Source organism: Gracilinanus agilis, chromosome 4, assembly GCF_016433145.1.
Source record: "Gracilinanus agilis isolate LMUSP501 chromosome 4, AgileGrace, whole genome shotgun sequence".
Lineage (NCBI taxonomy): Eukaryota > Metazoa > Chordata > Mammalia > Didelphimorphia > Didelphidae > Gracilinanus > Gracilinanus agilis.
In genome coordinates, this window is record NC_058133.1 from 131,519,586 (window position 1) to 131,538,499 (window position 18,914).

At 34.4% G+C, this 18,914-nt stretch overlaps 1 protein-coding gene across 1 annotated transcript in view; it reads left to right on the top strand.

The window, feature by feature from the left end:
* The first annotated feature begins 11,336 nt into the window (after positions 1-11,336).
* DISP1 (dispatched RND transporter family member 1) overlaps positions 11,337-18,914 on the top strand; it is a 96,530-nt gene continuing 88,952 nt past the window's right edge. Inside the window, exon 1 of the mRNA XM_044674966.1 lies at positions 11,337-11,424. The gene's annotated coding sequence lies outside the window, so the exon portion shown is untranslated. The remainder of the gene's footprint in view (positions 11,425-18,914) is intronic.

Consider the following 18,914-nt stretch of genomic DNA (forward strand, 5'->3'; position numbering starts at 1 on the left):
GAATTTTGAACCTTTTTCTTTGCTCTCTTAATGCAACTTCTCTTACCATTATAATAGGTAGTTAGAGTGATATTTAATGACTGAGGGGAAGGCATTTTTAATTTTTTAAGTTACTAGAAAATTGGGTTTTATATATAGCATTTTAAATATAACTTTTTAGGAGTATACTTTTTCTTATAATAATAATGGACATTATACAGTATTTTAAGGTTTTTAGAGTATTCTACTTAAATTATATTATTTGATCTCGCCTAATGAAGCATACTATTATTAAAGATTTGTAAGAATTTAAGAAACAAAATATTGTGATTTTCACATATTAATGGATTTCAGAATTTGAAGGAACCTCAGAAGTCATCTTGTTCTATCCAGTATCTGAACAAATCCTGCCTCTGTCACTTACTATACTTGTGACCCTGGGCAAGTGTTTCGGCTCTCTGAACCTCCAGTTTCTTCATCTGTGAATTGGTAATGATAATACCGTATAATTGCTGACCTTCCTTTCCCCACCATATTTGTTGTGTGTTACTTCCAACTTTAATGTGCTATAGAAATGGAAATCTTTTTGGTGGTGGTGGTAGTAGTAGTAGTAGTGATGATTTAAATGCATTACTATTAAAGTAACTGAAAATTCTGGGAAAGTTTATTTTTTAAGATAGGATATTCTCTGAAATACTGCTTATATTCTTAATTTTTTTTAGCAAACTCTTTTCCTTCTTCCATGACATAAAAGCAATTTTTCAGTCCAGTTTTCCATTTCTCATAAATTCCTAATTAGTTGATTTTAGTTAATTATATTTTATTATACTCATCCATTTCCCTCACATTAAAATCAGTCTTCCAAAACAGAAGATATTCATTATAGCATTATCTAGTATAAACAGGATGCAAATTATCTATTTAGCAACATATAGAAAGTTACTTTAGAGAAAGTTCCAAATAAGCATGTATTAAATTATATGAATGTCAATTCTGTAGTTATTTTTAATATTAAACATCTATTCATTTGTGATTTCACAAGGTCAGGGCTAGACCAGAAGACTAAAGCTTTATCTCAGGGTATCAACATCCAAAAAAGTTTCTTCACCATCCATGTTCCCTCCAACCATCCTTGTATCATGGACCTATGCCATGTAGCAGAGCTGTTCCTTCCTCCCTCTAGCCCTAGGTTGATGCTTTCAGAGCCCAATCACTTTCATTTAGTATCTCCCATCCTAGGCCCATCTTTCCCCAGTGCTGTATAACATATACCTAGTACTCCTCACTTTCATGCTAGGAATTCAAGGGACAAAAGTTGTCTTTTGGGGATGGGTCTCTCCTTGGGCAGAACTGCAGGAAACAAGGCAAATGGTACTACCTCATCTTCATTCAACTAAGCTTGTCTTTTTTGCCAAAATTCTTATTATAACTCCTATCAAAGGTGTCACAGAGGCCTTAATTTAATTTATGCTTAATTTAATAAATGCCTATTGTATATGATATTCAGTGCATGGGAAGTAGTGATATACAAAGTTTAGGTAAAAGGGAAACAACAAATTGGGAAAAAATCTTTATAACAAAAAACTCACATTAAGGTCTAATCACTCAAATATACAAGGAGCTAAATCAATTGTATAAAAAAATCAAGCCATTCCCCCCAATTGATAAATGGGCAAGGGACATGAATAGGCAATTCTCAGATAAAGAAATCAAAACTATCAATAAGCACATGAGAAAGTGTTATAAATCTCTAATAATTAGAGAAATGCAAATGAAAACAACTCTGAGGTACCACCTCACATCTAGCAGATTGGCTAAAATCACAGCAAAGGAGAGTAATGAATGTTGGAGGGGATGTGGCAAAATTGGGACATTAATGCATTGCTGGCTGAGCTGTGAACTGATCCAACCATTCTGGATGGTGATTTGGAACTATGCTCAGAGGGCTTTAAAAGACTATCTGCCTTTTGATCCAGCCATAGCACTGCTTGGATTATACCCCAAAGAAATAAGGAAAAAAGACTTGTACAAAAATATTTTATAGCTGCACTCTTTGTGGTGGCAAAAAATTGGAAAATAAGAGAATGTCCTTCGATTGGGGAATAGCTGAACAAATTGTGGTATCTGTTTGTGATGGAATACTATTGTGCTCAAAGGAATAAAGAACTAGAAGAATTCCATGTGAACTGAAATGACCTCCAGGGATTGATGCAGAGTAAAAGGAGCAGAACCAGGAGAACATTGTACACGGGGACTTATACACTGTGGTACACTTTTATACTAGCAGCAATGCAAGAATCCAGAGCAAGTTTGAGGGACTTATGAGAAAGAAAACTAGCCACATTCAGAGGAAGAACTGTGGGAGGAGAAACACAGAAGAAAAACAACTGCTTGAATACATGGGCTTTGGGGATATTATTGGGGATGTAGACACTAAATGATAACTCTAGTCCAACTATCAATAATATGGAATTAGGTCTAGATCAATGATACATGTAAAACCCAGTGGAATTATATGTCAGCTAAGGGGGGTTAGGGGGGATTGGGGGAGAGGGAAAGAACATGAAATATGTAACTAGGAGAAAATATTCAAAATTAAAAAAATAAGTTCCCCCCCCAAAACAACAAAGTTTAGGTAAAACATGGCAACTAGCTTCATTAAACACATAGATTAATGGGACATATGATTTACAGAAATAACTAAAATACAGATCACAGAACCTCAGTATTGGAAGGAATCTCAGAATTAGCCAGTTTAACTCATGCTTAAATAGGAATTGATTATATATCCTCTATAAATGGTCATCAACTTCAACAAATTCTTTATCTCTCAAGGAAGCCCTTTTTATTTTTGTTCAGCAAGAATCCTTAGAGAGTTTGTCCTTAAAATGAACTGAAATCTACATCCCTGCTACCTTACCTGAGGTTCTGAGTTTTGCTCCCTAGGACTGAGAAAAATGGTCTTCCTTATGACAGTCCTTTAAATACTTAAAAAAAAAAACCAACACCTTCTTACTTTCTGTCTTGGAATTAATACTATGTATTGATTTGAAGGCAGAAGAATGGTAAGGGCTAGGCAATGGGGGTTAAGTGACTTGCCCAGGGTCACACAGCTAGGACGTTTCTGAGGCCAGATTTGAGTCTAGGACCTCCTATCTCTGGGCCTGGCTCTCAATCCACTGAGCCACCTAGCTGCCCCCTCTTTAAATACCTTAAGATGACTGTCATGTCCACTAAGTTTTCTGTTTGATGACCTAACCTTTCCCAGTTCCTCCAAATAATCCTTGTTTCATATAGTTTTTAAGTCTCATCATAATTCTGGTATGTTTTCTTTGGATGTGAACTAATTTGTCTCTGTCTTTCCTAAATGTATTTTTCAAGGTAGAACTCAGTGTTTTTAATATCATAAAACCAGGTGAAAGTACAATGGGATGATCACTTTCCCTCTTCAGGGAATTATGCTTCCATTAAAGAAGCTCAGAAGTATGTTAACTTTTTTATCCTGTTATGTCATACTTGTAGGCTCAAGGTCAGCTTTAATACATATTAATATGTTAATTATTATCAACAACATTAATTATATACATTTATCAAATGCTTTAAGGTGTGTAAAATGTTTTACTTCAGTTTGTACTATGTATCATAACTATTATTACTCCCATTTTCATAGAAGGAAAGTAAAACTTGGAAATCAACTTGACCAATGTAACTCAGGGTACAAGTTACATTGAATTTGGTGTGACTCAATCCCAGATCTCCCCTGATTGACAGTCTGGTGATCTTTGAATTGGGTGCTTTTGTGCTATGTGGTTGCCATCCCTAGAACTGACAGTCAGTCATCTCATTTAGGCACATTGGTGATCTGGGTCAGCATCTTTCCTGCCTGGAGGGATGATCTGAGTACAAGGTTTCCTAAGACTTTACTAAAACACCTCCAGCTATGTCTCTGAGAGGGCAACTGATACAGCACTCTGTTCAACCTTGGAGAATGTTTTACAGTGGTAGATATGATGTCATTTATGTGACAAAGACCCAGAGAGGCAGCATGATGTCATCACATCACAGCACAGTATTCTTCAGCCACCCAAGCAGCTCTCATGATGTGGGATTGGCCAACCTCTGGGCTTCGACTGGAACTGAGTCCTTTCAGCCATTCAGGAAGGCCCTTGTTGGGATGGTTGATTATTAGGTGTTCTATTTCCACATCACTTATCTGATAACTTTGCCTTTCTCCAACCAATGAAATACAGCCAGATCAAGACTGTTACCATCACCTAAAAAAACCCAAACCAAACTGACTATAGCTCTACTTCAAGATGACACAAAGATACCAGGGGTATGTTAGAGTCAGTTCCCATAGGATCAAGAGAATTGATTGTTAAAATTTCATCATGAGCAACAAACACATCAGGGCCTTATTATTGTTGGTTGTCTAGACTTAAGCAAATAATAGAGAAAATATTAATAATTCAGATTAAACATTAAAGTATGTTATAAATAGTCCCCCTGCCCCACTACTAAAAAATAAAAAAGCCAGATGTTAAACATTTACCAGTACACCCCTGGGTAAACCCATTAATCATACATCTGTTTGGGGGGAATTAGATAAGGAATTAAGGAGAGATGAGTAAAATGATTATTGAGCAATCAAGTTACATTTGAGATTAGATAGCATTGTAGTAGACCCAATCAGTGAATTAGTTTAACTTTCTCTAGCTTTGAGCTTTAAGCAAGTAAAGGGTCAGAGGACTAGCAAGGGCATCACTGAAATTTCTGATTTCAAAGTACATAAAGGGGAGGCAGGCAAGTGAAACCAAAAGAATAGGATGTTTGTCTATAAGAAAACAGAACTGGATATCACCATGAACATAGTATAAAGGCCAGGTTCAGTAGGCTTATATGAGGAGAAGCAAAAAAAGAAGTCATGGTCAGAAAAGAGAAGGTCTAATAAAATGGAGGAAATCTGAATATATTGGAAGATTGTAGGAAAGTCCTAAAGTGAAATAGATGTAAGGCCACCGAAGTTGAGGAAGCTGAGAAAATATGAAGTTATTATGTCTAATTGGATAACCAACAGTATGGCATATTAGAAAGAGAAGTCTGAGGACTGGGGGCAAATTTTTGCTCCCCATATCACCGCTCTTTTAACTCCGGGCAGATGATCTCACTTATCTAAACTTAATTTCCGAAACTATAAAATGGTTGGACCAGGTGACCTTTAATTATCTAGCTTAAAACAAATAAACATGTTTTTAAATTGCTAGCATTGTTTAAGTCTAAAAAGGGCACTAACCCCCAAATCATACTGTATATAGTACATGAAATGCTTTGTGAAGAATTCACAGAATTCTAAGTTATCTTCCCTATTTTTATTTTTCTCTTTTCTCACATGCTCTTAGCCTCTCTCCCTACTTCCTTCTTCTTTCTAATCTCCCCTCTCCCTCCTCCCAATAAGCAAACTGGATTGGCTATCATGATTTAAAGTGATTATGCACACATTTTTCTTGGCATCTAGATCAAATTTAAAATCAGCAATATATTCAGCATGGCCCAAATAGGTGATAGGAGCAGATACAGGACTTACTGATGGAACATAAATGTTTCAAGTTAAGATTGGAATGAGAGAGAACAGAAATTTCCTTTAACTTTAATAGCCTTCCAAGAAATAGTATGTATTTGGCCTAGTCTTATGGTAAGATGATGTCAACATAATGGATTCTCACGCCTTTTATCTGTGTTGTGTGTTTCTTGTGATATTTCCAAGCACCAGAACTTTTGTTCTGTTTTGCATTTTACTGGCTGACCTCCCACTTGCATAGTTTAAACCCCACAACCCTGACATCTTTTCCTTCTACGTGAAAATGAACTTGGAGCACAATTACATTTGGCCAGATTCTGGAGTTTTTCTGACTCCCTTTTGAATTGCCTTCCCAAACTTAATGTCCCAGCTTGTATGGTCTGTTTAGTTCTTAGATTTCACAATGTGCTAATGTGCATAATGACTTTGAATGGCTAGGAAGAAGTGTTGTAACCAGAGTTCATCACAAATGTACAGCAGTTGGCTTTTAAATTATCAGGTGAAAGTATACATGACTTTGTAAGGATAATGCTTTCTGAAAAATTTTTATTTTTTCCACATTCTTTAGCTTGGTGTCTATTTTTTCTTTAGGATTTTCATCAGAATTTTGCGCATGTGCTTTTCAGAAATAATCCAGATGTGGCCAGTGAAATCTGGATTTATTTTCATCTATTAATGTTGACATTCCATTCATGAAAACTAAATTCAGAATTATTGTTTGAAAAAAGTTGTACAAAAAAAAGGGGGGGGGGAGGCTGCTGGGTGGCTTAGTGGATTGAGAGTCAAGCCTAGAGAACAGGAGATCCTGGGTTCAAATCTGGCCTCAGATACTTCCTAGCTGTGTGACCCTGGGTAAGTCACTTAACCCCCATTGCCTAGCCCTTACCACTCTTTTGCTTTAGAACCAATACCCAGTATTGATTCTAAGACAGAAGATAAGGGTTTAAAAAAAAAAAAAAAGAAAAAAAGTTGTATATATCCAGTCATTTATTTTGAGCCAGACTGAAGACCTACTTGTTATTTAATGATAAGGTATTTAATCACTTTGAAAAGTATCACATTCAAAACTCATTATTAAATTATATTTAAAATACAATTAAAGGTTATAAAAATGTCTTATTCAGAATTTCAAGTGTTTGATATACTGATATTGATCTTAAACTCCCAATGTATATTTTTAAAAAAGAAGACTGGAAAAAAACTTTCTTCAGGAGCATTTTACAGATTTTTTTTTTTGCCTGAAATTTGTAGTCCTAATTTGCAAATAAACAAAAACTCCACTTAGTTAATGTAGGTGCATTAGCACAGTCATTAATAAATTGATATTGACAATCCATTTTATATTTGAAAATAATAAAAATCAAAACAACCAGATATTTTCTTAAATTTGTTATATTAATAATAATAAAGTCATTTGAAATTGACCCTAGCTGTAAAAAGACGGTTCATGTAGACCTTCCTTCACTTTTGGTAATTCAGTATAATACTTTGTAAGTCAACAACATTTGTTACGTTTTGTAAGTCCAAAAACATTTATTAAACACCTATTTTGTGCCAGTAACTGTGCTAAGTGCTAACGATGTAAAGAAAGGAAAGAAATTAGTTTTTGCTCTCAAGGAACTCATAGTCAAAGGAGAAGCCAACACATGAACAAGATATACAATAAGACCTCATTTACATGTGAATTTGGTTATAAGTGACTGGCAGTCAGAAACAGCTAAAGCCAGAAAAAGATGTAAAATAAGATTTTTTAATTACACACCAAATCTATCCCATTTCCCCAAGTTCATAAAATCTTGTAACAGTTAGTCCAATTGTACTCATTCTAGCTCTGAGAAACTTTGGTTGTTCCATACGAAATGTTAGCTGTGGTGTCAGTCTTTGTTGGAGTTCTCACTTGTAACAAGTCATGTCCGTATTAGAGCAGTGCTTCTCTTTGTTTCATTAATGTTATTTAGTTGTAACAATGGCCCCAAAGTACAAGAGTAGTGATGCTGGTAGCACCGATAAGCCTAAGAAAAGTTGTAAAGTGCTTAGGTATGTTTGTATAAGAAATACTTTTTAAATAATGAGATTTGCTATTATATGCAATTTTCATCTTAGGATAAGGGTCTTACAATATATTGGCCACGTAAAAGGATGTACTACTCTGTGTAGAATTAATGTTAGAATTAATAAACAGAGTAGGCTCTAGCATCACCCTCTCTCCAACCTCTTTAATGATCATGTAATCATACAATGTTGTTCTTGGAAGGGATCTTAGGAGTTATATATAGTTCAGTCCCTCCATTTTACAGACGAGGGAGCAGTTCCAGAACCGGCACATGGTTTGTTTAAAGCCCCAAGGCAAGTTAATGGCAAAGTCAAGATTCAAATGTGGGTCCTTCTCCTCCATTGATAATTCTAATAGTTTCATTGCCATGGCACAAGAGAAAAGGGCATGTAGATAATGGGATCTTTAAAATAAAAAGGCAGTTAATTCCGTATAACTCTCGAAGGATAGAGAGTAGGTATGACCATAGAATTCTATAAATAATAGGTAAGAGATTTAGTCTTAGTTTTAAAAGACAAGAAATGCCAAAAAAAGAATAGAATCAGGGAAGCTAGATGACTCAGTGGATAGAGAGCCAAATCTGGAGATGGGAGGTCCTGGTTTCAAATCTGGTTTCAGATACTTATTAGCTGTGTGACCCTGGGCAAGTCACCTAACCCCAATTGCCTAGCCTTTACTGCTTTTCTGCCTTGGAACCGATACTTAGCATCAATTCTAAGATAGAAGGTAAGGGTTAAAAAAATGAATAGGATGATTGGAAACAGACTGGTTTGTTATTTATAGATATAGCAGTGTACAGTATAAGAGAAAACCAGAAGTGTAATTTAAAACTGTATATTTTTATATGTGTCCAAGATTCTGTCATAATTTTTTTGCCATTTGAAGCAGTATTTAAGTTAGCAATATAAATGATATTCAGTGCATATTTTAGATTTTTGTTTCTGGAATTTAAGTGATTAAAAATTTTTTCTCTAATGGTTTGAGATCAATAACTTGAGATTCACAAGTTCCCTATTTTTGTATATAATGTTAATATCTTGCAAAGACATGAATGCAAGGATGGAAGTAGTAACCTTATTATAAACCAGAGCACCACAGAAATAGCCAAAGACTAATAAATAGCCCCATTTTAATTTGAGGATCCTAGTACCTGAGTGTTGGCAAAGACTTGAGAAATCATCTAATAATGATAAGTTTTAGAACTCAAAGATAATTTAAAGATCATCTAGTCTAGTCCTTTTATTTTTCATAGGGGAAAAAGAGGTGAAGTTTGAAGGTATAACTTGCTCAGGATCATATAAAGCTTATATTATAAGCTGCTGGAGACAGACATTGGACAAAAACCTTTTGTCTTTGGAATTTCATGTTTTCAATAATATTTTAAAGACTTTGAAGCCTAAAATTAGAGTGATTTTTTTTTATTTTGGTAAATACCTACTTATTTATACCTTGTTTGCTTTCTATAGATGGTTTAAAAAAACTCCTTGCCAAAATTATTTTCATAATGTTACCAAGATAACTAAAATGTACATAGATTTTTTTTAGTTTTACAAAGCACTTTATGTATTTTACTTTGGTCATTATAAGCTGTTAGATTTTCAAGTTTAACTGAACTATGACATTTAATATGAATTAAAAACAAATTTCAACAAAAATGCTCAAATAAGCACATTAAACAAGGTGTAAAATCTTACCAAAGCCCCCTACCTTTTAACAAAGCTAAACCACATGAATTAACTAAAACAAGAGACAATCACATAAAATGCTTTTTTTCTGTTACCTTTCAGGCCTCTCCTAAATTTCTCAGACTTTGTCTCTCTTTTCTTACTTTTTCTTTTGCTCCTTTAAAAAAATTGGTTGTTATCAAAGTGTATATACAAGTGTATATGTTGCTTGCAATTTTGTCTCAGCTTATATAGTTTTTTAAAAAGAATTTTCTTATATTTCATATTTTCCTCTTTTTTGGAACCATAATATTAATTACATTAATGTGTTATAATTTATTTAGCCATCTTCCAGTTGTTAAACAGATAGGTTGTTTTTAGCTTTTTGGAAAGCTATAGAGTAGCTATGAATATTTTTGTATAGAGAAGTCTTTCCCTTCTTTTATGAGATTTTTATGATAGTCTTAAGCTTGGTCAAAAGATATGATACATTTTATGATTCTTATTTACATATCGTTCCTCAGATGTTTGCCTGCATTCACATTTATAGTAATAATGTATTAAAGTCACTATTTCATAAAAGCCTTGACAACTTTAAGATTTTTTTTTGACATTTTTGCGATTCTAATGTAATTTAGTATATTATTACATATATTCTATTATATATTACAATATTATACATTACATATATTCTAATTCTAATTTAAAGTGACATATTAAGATTTCCTTGATTTTTCTTTCCCTGATTTTGAGCATCTCTTCATCCACTTCCTAGCTGTTGGTATCTCTTCCTTAGATTGCCTATATTTCCTTTGATTATTCCTTTATTGGAGAATGTGTATTATTGAGCATTTTATATATATATATATAGCTATCATCTTTTGGTAGCTATCCAATGTATAGTATGTTTGCTTCAAATATTGTTCTCAATCTTTTTATTTTCACTTTAAAGACTTTTTTGTTGTGTAAAAATCATTTTATATAAGCAAAACCATTGATTTTGTCTCCAGCGATATCATCTACTGATTAGAATGCTCCTCCTCCTCCATAGTTGAGACAAATAAGTATATTATTCCTTTTTCTTCCAGGGTTCCCAAAATAATTTGGAAAATACTTAGATATTGATTTAGGTAGGGTTTATATGATATGAGATGTGGAACAAATTCTTCTTTTTGCATGCAGTCATCCAATTTTCCCCAGTAATTTTTATTAAGCTGATTTCTATTTCTCATTGTTTTATGAGCATCTGAATTATTGCCCAGATTTCACCAGAGTTTAGAGCAGTAGTTTTGGGATTACTCAAGAATTTATTTTAATGTTGTGGTTGTAGCGTTTTTAGTAATTCTGGAATTAAAGGACCCTAAATTTACAAAGTATTTAATGAAAGATTAACTTACTATTATTCTTTAGAAAGAAAACACTTTTAACTTGTTCATCTAATACTTTCTTAAAGATAGAGAAGTCCTACCCCTTTAAAAATAGTTGATTCTGCTTTGAAAATGCTCCACCCTGAAATGATGAATATAAGTTATTTGTAACAGAAGCATCCCTGAAGTATGGGAATAAGCAACTGATTTGTATGATGAAAATGTAATGCCTTAAGTGCCCAGAAAACCTAGCTTGTAACACTTAAAGTTAGTCTAAGCAAGCAAAGAATAAAATCATCTAACATGACTTTACTCGGCTAAGCAACTTTAAATAAAAAAGATCAAAGGCGGTTATAACTAAAAACAGCATTTTGTGCAGCTTCCCTGGAGAAGCAGGAAGAGGCTAGAAATTACATGTCACCTTCATATCCTGACTTGCTGACCTTGTGCTAGGATCAAGCCCCTCTGTATGCCAGCTGTTACCATTATTAAGACCTTGCCCCTAGGGGTTAAGTAGGAGAAAAACTCTCCTGTCCTATAGGAGAGCAAACACTGGAAGTTCCAGCCCCTTAACATGCCTAATTCAAGGCAATCTGCATGTGCTTGTCATTCAGCCTTGTCTCCCGGCATTGTAAAGGCTGCTCTGGCCAACTTTGCTTTTCTGTTGTGTGGCTGCTGTTCTTGCCGCTACTGGGGTTGCTCCTGCAGTCATTTGCAAATCAGACAGCCTGGAGAAGGAAGCCTGGAGAGATCCCCTGGTGAAGTTTCTTCATTAGCTGAAAGGTAGTAAGTACATTTGTTCTTGTTTTGAAACATGTGCATTTCTTACTTGGAAATGAACATCCAGCTTTGTTCTCTGTGCTGGTGATGGGAATTCTGCATTTCAAACTCCCAGAGCCCACGCATTTACCAATGTAAACTTTGAACGAATGCATTTAAATCACATTGAGTTTATTTGAATTACAGTCTTACTCTGGGAGGTAATGTAAGCAGAGTTTTTTGGCTCCTCAGAAAGTTCAGTGTTCATGGAGCTGGGGATAGTATAAGGGACCTTACCAGCTCTAAAAGTAATAGATAAAAAGCAGTCTAAAACCATTTCAGGCTTTGTTCCCCTTGTTAAATGTTCTCTTGACCGCTCAGGAAAGAAATAAAAGTAGAAAATTAGAGAAGGGATAGTAAATTTGGGAGTCCGTATTTGTCAAAGATGTAGTGAATTATTTATGTTTTCCAGTGTGTAAAGACGGTATCTTGGTGCAGATACACTAAGAATTGGGAGCTGCTCACAGCAAGCTTAATTCCATTAAGTACATTCCATCAGGCCAAATACACTGATTGGTATGTGAGTTCTTTTAAGTGATTAAATATTACCAGTGTAACATTTTTTTAAATATTTTGATAATTTTGACAATACTATTTCTAGAGCACAACTTAGTTGTTCCTTGAATTAGAAGAAAGTCAATTTGTATGCAATTTTGTATTCATTTAAAAAATGAAAATGAGTATTTATATGTGAGCTTTAAAAATCTATACTTAGTTCAGGTGTCAGAAAAATTTATAGACTGGATTAATTTGTGGGATTTTTTTCCCCTGTTGGGCTAGTAATATGTAAGGGTCTGGGAAGAAGGAAAAAGACACTACTGACAAAGGTCAATGAAAAAACTTTGAAGCGTTTTTTATTTATTAACCTATTACATACCATTTTGACAACCCTTTTAGCAATACTCAAGAATACCGAGCAACTCCAAGACTCATTTTTACAATTTAAAAAAAAAATCTCTTTTAAGTACAATATGTGAAATATTATCATTGAAAGAAACAGCATAAAATGTATCCCATTTTTGAACAAAGTAGCATTATTTTAGATTATGGAGCTCATGATTATGAAAACTTCAATTCTCTTTGATGGATGGTAATGGAAAGTCACTAAGCTATGTAAATAAGCTTTAAAGTTATGACAGTGCTTTGCTTGTAGACAGTGAGTTTTACCACTTTCCATGTTCTTAAGTCTACTGAGTTATTTCTACTTTTAAAAGTTCACATAATGACTTTCTTTTCCCCCTGTTTATTTTTTAGTTCAGGCTTAAGTATTAGAATATTTGAATGGCCCCAAATCCTGCTTGCTCAGTTATAACATTTCATTTTTAAACTATTTGTTAAACCATGTAAAAACAAGGCAGGGAGTTATTTTGTCATTTATATATCTGATCCTTGGTCTAAAAGATGAACCATATAACACTCACTACAGAGGTGTAATAGTGAGCTGCTGACATTTATTATAGAGAGCATATAATTACATGTAATTGATGATATTGTAATAATATAAAACATAATGAATTCTAGATATACTTTAACATTTTAATTTAGAACCACTAAGAAAATATCTCTGTAGCAAATTTGCTACAGGACAGCATAACAACTAGTCTTTTTAACAAATGTATTTATCCTACAATTTGTATCATAATCTAATGCAAAAAAAAACACAAGAAGTTTTTCAAAATGTTACACCTTTGAAAACCCTACATAAAATTTGTATGGGACAGAGAAATCTTATTTATACAAACAGCAATAGCAATTTTCCTTTTGGTTATGTTGACTTTTTTTTTTTTTTTTTTTTTTTTTTTTTTTTTTTTAGCTCTCTCAACTGCTACTAGCTGTGGAGATTGAAGGTAGTGTGACAATTTCACTGAAGTCATTTTGAGGGAGATCCAGCTCAGAGGGGATTCACATAAGGACCATGTGAAAATGCTGGTCTCAGAAATGTGTAATTTCTGCCCCAGAGCAGGAAATAATAAGTCAAGGCTTCTAAGGCAAAGTCAGATTCTTAACATATAAAGTTTTTGGAGGGGGTAGGTGGGGTGCAACTTATATATGCTGTGGAAGTTAAGGAAAGGCAAAAGGAAGAAACAAGAGCTCTTTTGTTTTCTAAATCTTAATCTATTTTTATTATCATTTTAGCCAAAGTAGTATTCTGACTTGCATATTTAGATTCCAGAATCCTGCTTACTAACTGGGCATACAGTAGGGACATAGGAATATTTGTTGAATGAAAAAAATCTAATTAAGTGGGGAAAATATAATTTGTTCAACTTTGTGAGTCAACAGGAATCCCACATAAATAAGAAACATAGAGTTTACCTAGTGAATGAGAATCTGAATGGGATGTATGTAATTTGAGCAGGAGATACAAAAAAGTTTATTAAATTTGTTTTTGAGTTCAGAGAAAGAGTTAAACTTAACAATTTAAAGTTTTTTTTTAAGTTATCTTTACCTTAATAACCTTCTTAAGGAGATGCCTGTCAAATTAAAAGGGATGGCCTTTCTTGGGTTACCTACAAACACCTACATTTTTCCCAAGCTATGCAGACTTTAAAAGAAGTGGTAGACTTGAAGATTTATTTGCTGGTCTTTGGGCAGCAGGGCATAGCCCATCTGGGGAGTTGCTCTAGCGAAATTTCATTTGTTATTTCTAAAACTTTACAAAACAGCAGGGAGTAAGTGCCTGGTATTTGATGCTTGGCGTTTGTGGGAAAAGCCTAGATAATTCTTAATGTAGTATTAAAAAACAACACACCACCACCAAAGTCAAACAGCTTTTAAGTGTTTTATGGTGATTGATCTCTGTTTTTGGCTTCAAGAAAGACATTTTAAAAATTCCTTCACATCCCATTGATTGCCTGCCAATATGTGGGAATAGAATTTTCTTAGTTTGATTTGCACTCTTCCCCTCCCACAGTGCTCTTGCCTTTGAGTCACTAATTATTGAGTCTTTGTGATGTTTGAGGTATTACAAATCTGTAGAAACAGTGGGCATGCTTGAGGTCTGCTCAACAACATTAGCGAAGCCCGGTAATGTGATACTACTGCTTCCTCTTGGAGAAGAGAGACGAGGTGACAGACATGCTGCTTAACTGTAAAATTTACCCATTTTACAATTCTAGTTAAGGCAAAATAGCTTCAAATGAAAACTTATGGCCTGGAGAGAGTACTGTCACTTTTTCAGGGTCTTGTTTATTACCACAGCAGCAAGTGACCTTTATTTGGCAGAGATCTGAGGGAAGATAATAGACTGGGTGTCTGGAAGCTGTCTGTGACCTTAGGATTAAAAGGTTTAAGATGTATTAAAATACAATTAGGAGTTTCATTTTTTTTTTCTGGTACTAAACTTAGGAGTACATGTTTTTATGGAAGTGCTTTGGGACATCTCATTTGGGGGCTTGAATAGAGGCCAGGGATATAATTTTTCATAAGTGGTTAAATAAACTAATTAGTCAAATTAGCTGTTTCCTAAACTCTCTTCAAAACTTTCATAAATAATTGAGGCTATGTGACAGCTTCTTCCAAATTTCCACTACGTCACTGCAAATGAAGCTGCCCTGTTGTCAGTCTAACTGCAAGCATTCAACCAGATGGTCTTTCTTGAGCTAATGTTGTGTTAAGCTTTTCTTCCCTCTCTCCCCCAGCCCCTCCAACTTTAAAGCATAGGAAACTTCTTTCACTTGCAGCCAAAGGAACAGGTGAAGTTAATCCAAAAGCTAAAACCTATCCAACTTGAAGAATCAAATCCCAGTTCTTAAAATGCTGCAAACTTCCTGTTTCAGGCATCATTTCCAGAGTGCTTAACATTTGAGGTAGCAGCTGTTTGCTTAGGGTAAACTATTCAGCATTAATTGTACAAATTATAAATTGTTCCTTTCCCCTCTCACTGTTTTTAGTGGCTTACATTTTTTTTTTTTGCAATAGTCTTTTTAGGAGCCCATGCAAGCCTCTAAACAAGTGTTTTCAAAAGTTAGATACCTATTTAAATTATACTAGTTCTTTCTTACTTCATTAAGCAATATTTGAAACGTTCATTTGATGAAAGCATTTCTGCCTTTCATTTGGGGTTGTATACATATATTTTTCAGTTATGTATTACATCAACTATACAAATTAACATGAGCCTTCAGAGACTTAGGTCTCAAAATAATTAGCTGATTTGACAGAAGTTAGACATGGAAGTGTAGGAATACTTATAAAAGTAGAAGACTCACTTGTAGTAATATACTTTTTTTCAGGACACTAATGTTTACTTTAGTTAAATACAGTGCTTGGTAGAATATTGATAGTAAGAAGTATATGACCTGGTAATTTTAAATGGGATACACACACACACACACACACACACACACACACACACACACACACAATTTTAGTAAGACTGCTCTGATTTTCACAGCATACATTGTTAATATTGTACAGAGGATATGCTCTAAAGTTTAATCTTCATTAGTAACATTTTCTCCATCATTTTCTTAAGTCTAGACCAGCGGTTCCCAAACTTTTTTGGCCTACCGCCCCCTTTCCAGAAAAAATATTACTTAGCCCCCTGGAAATTAATTTTTTTTTTAATTTTAATAGCAATTAATAGGAAAGATAAATACACCTGTGGCCATCACTGCTCCTCTGGATCACTGCAGTACCCACCGGGGGTCGGTAGCTCCCACTTTGGGAATCACTGGTCTAGACCAACAAGAATACATCCTTGATTTAGTTGACATTTCAACTAGCTCCAATACTTCATTGGACCTATTGGTTATTTTCTATTTGGAAACACACTTGATTTTGATCCAAACTTTCTCTTCTCTTATACTTATCACTTCATTCTTGGAGAGGGTTAATTAGAAGGAAAAGAAAATGAGGAAATTGAGATTTTGGTACATGTACTTAGCATAATTATCTTGAAGTCTTCTCTCTCTGAGTTTATGCTCAATTTTCTAGCATTTCTAGTTATCTTAGCCATGTGAGAATATGTATGCCTACTGGTTGCCCATATGAGATGAATACGTGTATTATGTATTCATAGCAGCTTACTTAATTTCCATATGGTCTATATACTTTGATTTTACTGTTATCTTCTGTTTTGCTATGGCTAAATATGGTGATTGCAGAAAAATGTATTAAAATATCTTTCCAAGACTAGTTTATTTCTGAATTGTTCATCTGAATTAAAAAACAAAACAAAACTATTTGCCTTTCTGCTTTTTCTGTCTTATTGTTATGCTAGGCCGTAATAGTGCAGCTGTACTGAATGAATGACATAGATCTAGTTCAGGGGTCGGCAACCTTTTTGGCCATGAGAGCCATAAACGCCATATTTTTTAAATGTAATTTCGTGAGAGCCGTACAGTGCTCACAGTGTGCGCTCCTGTAACAGCGCCTGAAAAAAAAATTGACTTTATGGCTCCTGCAGAAAGAGCCATATCTGGCCCTCAAAAGAGCCAGATGTGGCTCAAGAGCCATACGTTGCTGACCCCTTAGGCTACTGTGAAGGGACTGAAGTTATAGAGAAGATGCTAAGTATAATGGTAGAAGTTCCTCAGGGAGAGCTCCCTATATTTATTAAATTACAGGTCCAGACCAAAGAAGGGGGAAATGGATGTATCTAGAGAGATATGTAAATAATATGTGGACTATATTTTGAAAAGAAAAATAAACAAGAAATTTGGAATATAAAATGTGTTTGTGAATATGTTTGAAATCAATATTTTTAAAGGTTTTATAGAAAATTTAAAAAGGAATTGATTATCTGGTTGTCACAGTATCAAGATTAGAGCCATTCTTATCTGTCTACTCAACTAATATACTTTTGGGCCTTGAGGACTTTGAAAAAGAGGGGACTAATGAATTTTCAGGTCATAATAATGATAATACTTCCTTAAAATGATTTCCTAGAACTTTTGTTGAATTATCAGGCATCTACTTTAGTAAAGTTTATCCCACAACTCATCATTTCATTATTTTCACATTCTTAACAGATCGTTATAAAAATGTAATGATTTTAATGGAAAATATTGACTTATTGTGGCCTTTTTATGGTTTCATTCAAAGATATTTCAGGTGAATCATTGATTCTATTTTCATTTGTGTAAAGTCAGCACGACTAGAAGAACAGAATTGATACTTAGTAGTCTTTATAGTCAAAGAAACATTGAAAAATACATGAGCCCCTAAATATTTTAGGGAAGATATTAACTTAATTGCATGCAGAATTTCAGAACTTCAAAGTCATATATAAAAATCACCTCCTTGCATTTCAGCAATCTTTACTTTGTGATCAAATTAAGTTCTTCATGAAAACTGTAGGGAAAATTCATTCATGGTTTATCCAGCCATTCTCTCAGCATTTTTTTTTCTTTCAGGGAAAGAGAATGTCCTCAATGTGTAAATGGATTGTGTTTCCAAAGCTGATCAATAAATAAGTTGTTTTTGTCATAGAACATAGGGTGCATAGCCCGTAAATCCTAGTTAATTTACAATGTAGCTTAAAGGAAAGATTTTTTTCCCATTATAGAGGGAATGTAGTCCAGTGGAAAGTGCTGGATATGGAGTCAAAAGACTTAGATTTATATACTACCTTTGTTGCCTGCTACCAGTAACTTTGGACTAGTCACAGAATCTTTCTGCATCTCAGTTCCTCCCAGAATGAGTGGGTTGGACTGAAAGACTTCTACCAGTTCTAAATCTGTGATTTCATGATACCTGGGAAAGAAATGAAGACTGTGTATTTCTACTTTCATCTCTTTTTTATAGAAAATGTTTTTGAGGTGGTATGGGGATGGAGATATGTACTAGGTATTAAAATTTTGATAGAAACTTGTTAATTGTTGCATCAACTTCCCAAGCAAGTAACTTTAGGTGGAAAGAAAAGGCATGGAAAGACCCAACAAAAAAAATAAATAAAGAGGAGGGTAAGCTCCCTGAAGATAAACCCTCACTGAGGAGCCCCTAGTACCAGAGATTGCCTCAGCACAATGGTCAGGTTGTTAGCCTCCTCTGTTTTATCCACTGGAGCACCAGAGCTTAGTTTCAGCAAATAGGAAGGGCAAATGTGGTATGTTTGTGTTCTGCCAGTATTTTAAGAACCACACAAAATGGAGGGTCTTTGCACTAGCAGAGAGCATGAAAGGCCTAGAAAATGCCTTGCATTTCTCTAGATTATCAGAGAGAGTGAAGCATTTTCCAAATAGAAGTGCTTCAAAGGGAACACAAAGTGGGAAAGAATCTGAAGAAGCAGAGAGGAATCCCAACCTATAGCAAGAGGTTGGAGGGTCAAAGTAAGGAACACAGAAGCAAGGGATAGGGAAAGGCAAATGAATCTGTGAAGCTTTTTAATAGCAAGCTGTTCCTTAGAGGTGGTAACTGTATCCACTAAGGAAGAAATAGTTTCTTAAGCCTCAGGAAGTCTCCAGGTAATGTCGGAAGAGAAAAGAGAGTGTCATGGATAACTGAGATGG